The sequence below is a fragment of the Calonectris borealis genome, chromosome 13, assembly GCF_964195595.1.
Source record: "Calonectris borealis chromosome 13, bCalBor7.hap1.2, whole genome shotgun sequence".
NCBI lineage: Eukaryota > Metazoa > Chordata > Aves > Procellariiformes > Procellariidae > Calonectris > Calonectris borealis.
The window spans coordinates 16,964-26,081 of record NC_134324.1 but is presented as its reverse complement, the minus strand read 5'-3'; the positions used below and the strand labels follow the sequence as shown (position 1 = coordinate 26,081).

General features: G+C 50.8%; 1 long non-coding RNA gene across 3 annotated transcripts; it reads left to right on the top strand.

Moving 5' to 3' along the window:
- The first annotated feature begins 1,640 nt into the window (after nucleotides 1-1,640).
- LOC142087539 (uncharacterized) lies at nucleotides 1,641-7,003 on the top strand. Of its 3 annotated transcripts, none has more exons than XR_012675474.1 (4): nucleotides 1,641-2,616; nucleotides 4,675-4,738; nucleotides 5,120-5,293; nucleotides 6,330-7,003. It is a non-coding gene; the product is annotated as an uncharacterized LOC142087539 (long non-coding RNA). The 3 variants fall into 3 exon arrangements; XR_012675476.1 differs by having other exon boundaries at nucleotides 4,672-4,738; XR_012675475.1 differs by lacking the exon at nucleotides 6,330-7,003 and adding an exon at nucleotides 5,398-5,628.
- Nucleotides 7,004-9,118: the final 2,115 nt, after the last annotated feature.

The window sequence follows — 9,118 nt, the reverse complement described above, 5'->3', positions numbered from 1 at the left end:
AGCATCTGGGGAGTGGGGCTGGGGGGGGGGGCTGTGTGCCCTAGCGGGGCCGCGCAGTGGGGCCGGGGCGGGGGGGCGCTGTGTGCAAACAGACCCTCCCTGCGAGTCCCCGCTGTCGCCCCGTGGGGCCGGGGACCCCCCAGCCCTCCCTGCAGGCAGACGGGCAGCCTGTAGGCAATGGAGGCCGCCCGCCCCAGCGAGGTGCTCGAGCCTGGGGGCTTCACGGGCCGAGTCGAGGGAGGAGCTGCTGGAGAGAGGGCTTAGAAACGGCCTTCTGCCCCCGAAACTGCTGGAGCATTTGAAGGGGAGGGACAGGTCCACCCCAGGGCCCCAAGGGGAAGACCTCGGAGCAGGGACTTGGGGTTGTTCCAGGAGCAAAAGCTGGTCCCAGCCAGCTCGCCTCTGCTCCCCCGGCACCGGGATCGGATCTTTCAGCCCTGTTTCTGCCCGAAGCATCACACAAGCGCTTGCCCTCCCCGGGGGCATCTTTGGGCCTTGAGAACAGGCGCAGCAGCTGGGTTTTTGGGCTCAGAAATGGGTGCCAAGTGAGCTGGTTTGGGGGCCCAAAGCAGAAGCCGGTTTGGCCGTTTGTGCGGGGGGCTGGGAGGGCATTGGGGGCTGCGGGGGAAAGCAGGAGGTGGGCAGGGTGCGTGGACCCTCCCCGGGGGGAGGGGCTCTGGTCCTGCTGGACCCCGAAGTGCGGGAGGCCGGCACGCACCAGGCCCAACTCAACGTCTGCGGTGGTCTCTGGGGGGAAGAGGTGGTCTCTGCTTTTCAGACCCCGCACGCCCTCTTCGAGTCCAGCTCTTGCTTGTCGACTGCTTCGAATAGTTATTAACTGATTAGTCATACAAACTAATTGATATTTATACAATGTACAACTATGATATTTTATCCTAATAGTGGAGTTTTGACGGCGATTGGTTTACGACCTTGTCAAAAGCCCAGGCTGTTGCAAATAGCTGGAGCTTGTAAGGAGAAGGGGCTGAAATCAACGGTGCAGAGCTGGAGCTTCAATTAGCCAGAACCGTTGCAAGCAGGAGCTGGAACGAGACGGGGTGTCCGCTGTCTGGGGCATGCCTTAGCCAGAGGCAAAATTACCAGCAGCTGTAACGAGCGGGAGCTGCGATTCGCTGCAGTGTCTGTTTGCCGGAGCATCCGTCGGCCAGACTGCACTCCCAGCACGGCTGAAGAGCAGCCAGGCGCAGGCAGGGCTGTCCCCGGCAAGGCGCTCCGAGCGGCAGGGAGGCGAGTTGTCCTTCTGCCAGCGGGGAGCCCGGCCTCTTCCCTCGGGGATTAAATCCACGCCACGCGTGGATCCGCTCTCTTTGCGTGGAGGGTCTCTCCCGGTCCCGTTCCCGAGGGCTGAAGCGAGGTCCCCCGGGGGGGCAGGCGGCAGCACGAGGCGGCGGTGTCTCCCCGGTACCCGGCAAAGGGGAGCGAAACCGGCCGGCTGGAGCTGCCGGGGTGCACAGCCCGGCCCCGCACGGCAGAATCCTTCCCTGGGTTTTCACCGTTGGCTGGGTGTGACAAACAGGTTCATTTTGTGCCTCCTCTTTTCCCAGCGTCACCTTCTGCGTCACGTGAAGAAAATCCTGCGTGGTTGACGCCGCTTGCTGCTCAGGTAATGGCACGTGTGGGGCCGGGGGAGCCAGGAGAAACATTGGCGCGTCCAAGGACGCTGCAGGTGCTCCACGTCAAACCCAGGGAAAAGGCAAATTTGCTGCCGGTGCAGAAAAGCTGATGAACAATTGCCGTGAACAGAGCGTGCCTACGTACCCTCGTTAGCGTAACTAACCCTGGGTAGTTACGAGTGTTTTCCTTTCAGGGAAAAGAATGAGCTTTCATCTACGAAAAATTAAGAGCTGCCTGTGTCCTTCTTTAAGTTCAAGTGTTTCTCTTTTGTTTGTTCATACTGATTTTATGGGCAGGTTGGAAATAGCCTTTTATTTTTATAGGCATAACTCAATTTGTAGTACTACGTGGTGTCAGGATAGTGAATTTTGGAGCACCCAGGTATCACTAGAAACGGAATGAATGAGACACGATGGAAACTGATATTTAAACTTGATTTTTACTTCATTTTTTTTTTCCTGAGAGTGTTGATGGCACGTTGTCCTGTGGCTCAATCCACGTTCTGTTCAGTGGAGTCTTCAGTCTAGGACTTTTAAGGAAAAAAGTTGGTCCTTCCAAAAAAGGGCTAGTCATTCATAGGCTCGAGGCATAGACTTGGAGAGCCGCTTAAGTACGTGATCAGAATTAAAGCCAAATGTCGCTTCGTGTTGCTGCTGTTGGCCTTCACTTTCGTTAATTTCCCCGCTGCTCCGTCATGGTTGGGAGCTCTGAATCATCTTTTTTTTCACTCCCTAACGCATTTTTCTCCCCAAGGAGAGGCTACGTTTAAAAGTTACTTAGTTTCCTCGCAAATGCATCGGTCGATAAAACGGAGTTATGATTATTAAAACCACACAAATGACACCGGTCTTACAGATCTGGACTATTTCTGAACACGTGTTCATCGCGTGCAGATGTCATCGGGATACGGATCATCTGCATTTCATGCTCTGACGAGACAATCTGCCGAGACAGGGACGAGCTCCAAAAGAAAAAAAAAAGGTACAACGTCAAGGTTTTGTTTTGTTGTTGGTTTTTGTGGGCTTTTTGTGTTTGTGTTATTTTTTGGTTTGTGGTTTTTTTTTTTTTTAAAAGAGTGCGATGTTGACTGGTGGCAGCCTGCAGAGCTCTCTTGCTGCCTGACCTCTCCTTTTCTTCTCTGTCACTCCTCTTCCGTGGCTGTAATTTTCACTCGGGTAGTTTTAGAAGAGCGATTTAGTTCCTCGCCTGTGTAAATGTGCTGGTAATACCTGGAAGGTAAATGCTTGAACCGGTAGCGAATAACTTGGCTACAAGTAGAATTTCTTCTGAAGGAAGAACAACAACAGCAGGAAGCAAGTAGCAAGTTACCCCAAATTTGTGTGTGTCAAACACATCAAAGTTTTATTGCCAAACATTGTTTGGCAATGTGTTCCAAATGGCTCGTTTTGGTAAACATAAATTTTCAGGAAGTTCAGGGTTGTGTGTGGAAAAACGTGCCCCTCTGTCTAGGTGTCCTGCTACGTAAATAGCATCAGTCAGTAGCACATCCAGCGGCAGGGCTGCTGTTCCCTGCTCTCGATATTGCCGTAGTAGTGTTGTGATATTTCGACCTAAGAGGCGGGTTTAGGAATGGAAGGAGAATGCCTGCGTTCTGCAAGGGCTACGAATGCCGACCCTTTTCTCTGCCTGCTGCTTTCCTGTGCGTGAGATGAAACTGTATTTTTTTTCTCCCTTGTTCCCGGTAGAAATATTTCTGAAGCTGTCGCTGCTGTGGGTTTGCAACGTGCGTTACTGCGTTTTTGTAGAGTTCTAGTTACGGATCGTTTCTGCCGCGGCAAAGTGTCAAGATACGGTTTTCAGTTTAAAGCTTCAGAAGCTGCATTCGCTGAAATCGGCGTAGGTGAAGCTGGTTGTTGTGGTTTAACCCGGCAGGCAGCTAAACACCACGCAGCTGCTCGCTCGCTCCCCCTGCCCCCAAAGTGGGGTGGGGGAGAGAATCGGAAAAAAAAGTGAAGTTCGTGGGGTGAGGTAAAGACAGTTTAATGGGACAGAACAGGAGGGGGAAACAATCGTAACGATAAAAGAATATACAAAATAAGCGACGCACAATGCGATTGCTCACCGCCGGCCGACTGATGCCCAGCCGGTCCCCGAGCGGCAGTCGCCGCCGCCCGGCCAACTCCCCCAGCTTATGTACTGAGCGTGACGTCATATGGTAAGGACTGTCCCTTTGGCCGGTTTGGGTCATCTGTCCTGGCTAAGGTCCCTCCCTGCTTCTCGCTGGCAGGGCTTGAGAAGCTGAAAAGTCCCCGACTAGCGTAGGCGCTACTTAGCCACAACTAAAACATCAGCGTGTTATCCACGTTTTTCTCGTCCTAAATCTAAAACACAGCGCTATACCAGTTACCAGGAAGAGAATTAACTCTATCCCAGCCGAAACCAGGACACTGGTCTTGCGCATGATCCCGCTGTGCTCGCAGGGGTGCTCAGTGGCTCCTCATCAAAACAGCGAGGTGTGTGTGGACGTCCGTAGGGTTGCGCTAGGGGTCTGGGGGCGTTATGTATTTTTGCTGTTGGAAGACGGAATAGAGCGTGTGCCTGTTAAATCTAACGATGGTCGAAGGTTGGCAGGGACCCTGAGCAGGTTTGGTGGCACAACTGCAGTTTTCAAAGATCTCGACCGTTTGGAGAAACGGCCTGGAAAAAAGGATTCCTCTTTTGCAGCGAGTTCGCGAGGACGGACGGGTTGCCGTACTCTTTAACAAAAATACTCAACTTGGGACGTATCGGGTGAGGAAATCGCGGCTCTACTTAGGCTTGAGAAAACGTACGTAGGTGTCTGTGCCTGTCACCTGCGCGTCTCTAGGCAAGCGAGTTCTAGCGAAACTAAAGCTGCCGATGAGCCAAAAGAAAAGGCACGGTTGTCTAAAACATGCATAAGCTCTAGTGGCCTGTCTCAACAACTGCACCAAAGATGATGCAAAATACTTTCTCCTCCACTCAGTTGTAGTCTTCACAGAAAAGGAAGCTTTGTGCTAAACGTGGTGTGTTTTTTTTTTTTTCCTTTCCTCTCAGCAGAATGTCAACTGCCGTGAAAGTACGAGACGGATGGAAAGGATCCATAGTGGTCTGCAAGTACAAGGTATGCCTGTGATATGTGTCTGCATTTTTCCTAAGGTGCTTGTAGTGTGGACTTTACAGTTAACACGAAGAATGTGGCAGCTCTCCTTCTATCTGATTTTTTAACATGAAATATTTTAACACAAATACTAAAAATAAAGGTCTGTTCTGGAGCGTGGTATGCCTATTCAAGGCTTGCTTTCCTTCGTCTATTTTCTCTTCCTGAAAGCAGAGTCTTCTGTTTCTGTGTGCTTGCTATTAAAGGGTGCTGTGAAAATAATGTTGGACTAGAAGAGGAAAGGAACCGTTTGTAAGAGTTCGGATGTTCGGGAGAAACAGGCTTTGTTTTCACGATAAAAGCTTTATGCTTTTTCAGTCAGTCAGTGTTTAAAATACCTTACAGGAGCACTGGAAAACCTTACTGAGATACTAGCATCTGTGCTAAAAGCAATCAAGGTCAAAGAAGAGGCGTGGACAACACGGGACAAATCGGCGTCGCTTCGGTGTGTTTTCCAGGCTTTCCCGAGAAGCGGTAGCAGCCTCGTAACTAGCGACAGAGAGTCCTGATGTGTTTTCGGTGAGTTACTGATTCTATAATGTCCTTTTTCCTAACCTGCAGCGCGTAATTTTGACTTCGGTTGGAAAGAGATTTTCCAGAATGGAAATCTTTTTCATTCAAAGGAGTTGCCTTTTACAAACTTCCCATCAGAATGGATCTTCAGAGATGACGTGCTTGGCAGTAGAAGTCATCCGCAAGGAGACTTTTCACTCTCTCTGGAAAAAAAAAAAGGAGTTAAGTCGATTTCCTTGCAAGGACCCAAGCGCAGCACATCTTCCAATAGTCGACGTATGGCTGATCTTTGGTTCTCGGGTGTAACGGTCGAGAGATCGTAAAGACGCGTTCCTCCGCACGCTTGGGTACAGCCAACAGCGTTAGCAAACCTGCCAGTCCTTTTTGGTAGCCTGATGTATTGCAGCACCGGGGATTTGATATTCCCCACCGCCTGCCCCCCCCCCCAAAAAAAAAGTATAAACCGTATGGGAGATCTCTTATCTCACTGATTTTTCTATCATAAATGAAATTTTAAAAAGAAAGTTAAAATTGTCTAATTTCCAAACTGACTTGCATTGTTTAAACTGCAACTGCTAAATAGCTGTAGCGTATAATTTATTAGGTGTGCTTAAGCAGTTGGGTAGTTGCTCTAAACGTTTAAAAAGAGAGGCAACGGAACGTTAGGGGCTTTTTTCCTGATCTTTTGGCAGAGTGCTCTGAAGCACTTTATTTCTGTCTCGCTTTCGACGGCGCGTTTCCCCAGCAGTTCGGTAGCATCGGTCTCGGCGCAGCTGGCCAGGCGTCCCTCCTAGTCATGTCACACACGCAAAACCCCTGGTCAAACGATAGCTGTGTAGCTTGGAGGTAGATAATTTAACGGTATGAATTCACAGCTACGCAATTTCAATTAACGCAAAAGGAAAATCAAATATTTTTATAGTACGAGTCTTCTCATTGTACGTATGTAAGCGTGCGCACGCCTTTTTAGCATAAAATGAATTGCTGAGATTTGTTCTTTCTTTTTCATTTTACTCTTCAAAGTTTTACGCTTCACTTTCAGCTTTATCGGCCAAGCGAGCGAGATGCGCAGCAGCAGCAGCAGCAGCGCAAGGGCTGGAGCTGCGGCGGTGGATCCGTGAGCGTAGATGCTGATTACGGCGCGCCCTTGTCCTGCAGCCTCACGGGGTTATCTCCCGGCAGCGGTGCTGTAAGGAAGGGACGAGGCGTTTTCCGACACCAGCGAGAGCGTTTACTTCTCTGCTAAGAACGTGTTCAGAATCGCGTCAATTAGTCTTCACGCTGATTTTAAGCGTTCGAATCGCTCGAGCTTTTAAAGGACGCGTTGTATTTCGAGCTGACCCGTTTGCCTGGCATCCTCCTTTAGCTCGACTGCTACCCTCTCCCTTGTCCTGACCGAATTCCTCTGCTGCCTTCGGTGCTGTTTTTTTAACGTGCTGAAATATCCGTTGGGATTTTTGTTTTTCAGATGCCTCGCTGTGAGCGTCCCGTGGTGCTCAGGAGAGACCCCCGGCCCAGGTTTGCCTGCCGGTCGTTGGGCGTGCTGAGGGTGAGGGGCCGGCTGGCAGCCTGCGGGACGGGGGCTGGGGGGGGCTGCAAGCGTTTGGCGGGGCCGCCCCTCCTTTATCTTTCTAGCAGAGCCCCCCTTTTTGGCGGGGGTGCGTGCGTACATACGTACACGGCATTATTAAAGTAACGAGCTGCCGGTTGGGGCCATTTCCCTCGTTTTGTGTCTTTTTGGGGGGGGTGAATAAAAAGGGGGGGTTGGGGGGCCTGGAGGGGTGATGATGTCATTTGGGGCACCCCAGCATCACCACGGGGGTGATGATGCCGTGGAGGAGCAGGTGAGTGGGGAATGGGGGGTCATGGGGGTCCATGTCCCCCCCTCCCCCCCCCCCCAAAGGGGGTCACAGCCCAAATTGCCTGAAAATTCATGGGGGGGGGTTTCAAAAATTTTTAAAAACTGTAAATATATCTGTGAGGCCTCGAAATAGAAAAAAATCTCTCCTTGTTACATATATTGAAAAATAATATTAATTTATACGTAGAAAAGGATTTCAAAATAAGAACCTATATCTGCCCTGTTATATAAAGGATTTTAGAGTATAAAAAAATTCGAAAGATGTATATGGGGTTTTAAAATACAAAAATAACTCACGTCTCTATAAATTAAAAAATAAAGAACTTCCAAATGCAAAAAGGATGATACATTTTATACATGAAGGAATTTAAAATAGAAAAAGGTCTGAATAGATACCGCTATCTACACTTACTACGTGTTACATAGAGAGTCTACATAGACATTATATGTAATCTAAGAGATTATGTACAAGTGTAAATAGACATCTAAGTCTAAAATCTAAGTCTATAAAGATATAGGTGTAAATATATGTAAGTGTAAATAGAGAAGTCTATAAAGACATTTAAGTGTTCAAAATATGTAAGTCAACAGATCCATAGTCTGAGCAGGTAGTATATATAATAAGTGGGAAACAGGGGGATATAAGTGAAACATAAATATATTCACTAAATATATATAGAGAGATATGTGTAAATACATTAAGTGTAAATGTCTATGATAATAAGGTTTTTAAAATGCAAAGAAACCCTGTTTATAGAAAGGATTTTAAAACTCGACACACACACACACCCCCCCCCGCCCCGAAACACCCCTCTATTGAAGATATAAAAGCGCTTTCAAAAGCTGCCTCTTCCCTGTTCTCCTTTTCCACCTTTTCCCATCCTGATTGGGGGCCAGTTCCCCCAACAGGGACTTTCCCCTGCAGGGCTGCGCACGCAGAGCGGGACCTGCCGCCATGGCCTAAAAATACCACAAAACCCCTAATTCGGGGCCTGCAAGGGGTGGGGAAAAAAAAGCCCGCAATTTTGGGGGAAAAATACCCAACTTGGAGCTCCCGGGAAAGCCAAATCCGCCTGGATTTGGGCAGCCGGAAAGCAAAAAAAACCCATTTTCACGCACAAAACGAAAAAGCAAAAACCACCAATTTTTGTTGTGAAAAAGCGTTGAAAAACCTCCAAATGGTGGAATGTTTTGGAAAAGGAAAAAACCCCAATTTTGATATTATGGAAAGGCAAAAAACGCCCCGATTTGGGGAAGATTTGGGGTGAAACACCAGCCACTTGAGGGGCATCGCTCGTGGTTATCCAGCGAGGGTCAGTCATCGGGAACGGATTATCTGTTGCGGGTTATCCCAGGCGAGTTTTCTGCTGTGGGTGGTCCCGGGTGGACCCCCTGGCGTAGGTCACCCCCACGCATGTGCCCCCCCGCCGCTCCCGGTGTCCGCCCCGCCTTTCCCGTGCGAGGTTTTTCCCCCCGTGCGAGGTTTTCCCCGTGACGCGCCCCCCGTATCCCCTGCCCTCCTACCTCGTGCCCGCACTGCCCCCCTCTCTCCTCTCCCTCCTCCCACCCCCCGTGTTCCGCACTGCCTCCCCGTAACCCCTCTGCCCCGGACCCCTGGGGTGCTGCCTGCCCCGCCAACCTGCCCGTTGCCCCCCGCCCAAACTCTGGCACCCCCCTCCCGCTCCCCCGCCCCCCACTCCCACCCCGCTCTCCCTCCTCCTGCGTTTTGGGTTTGTGCTGCAAACGGCGTCGGTGACGCGGGGCTGCGTGAGTTCCCGCTGAGCAGCGCTTGCACGGCGCCGGGGGCTGTGCTGCTCCTCGCCCCGCCCTGCCGGCGAGCGGGCTGGGGGTGCGCGAGGGCCTGGGAGGGGGCACCGCTGGGAGAGCTGACCCCGGCGGACCCAGGGGATGTTCCAGGCCCTGTGACGTCAGGAAATAAAACTCGGGGGGCGGTTGGCAGGGGGGCCGCT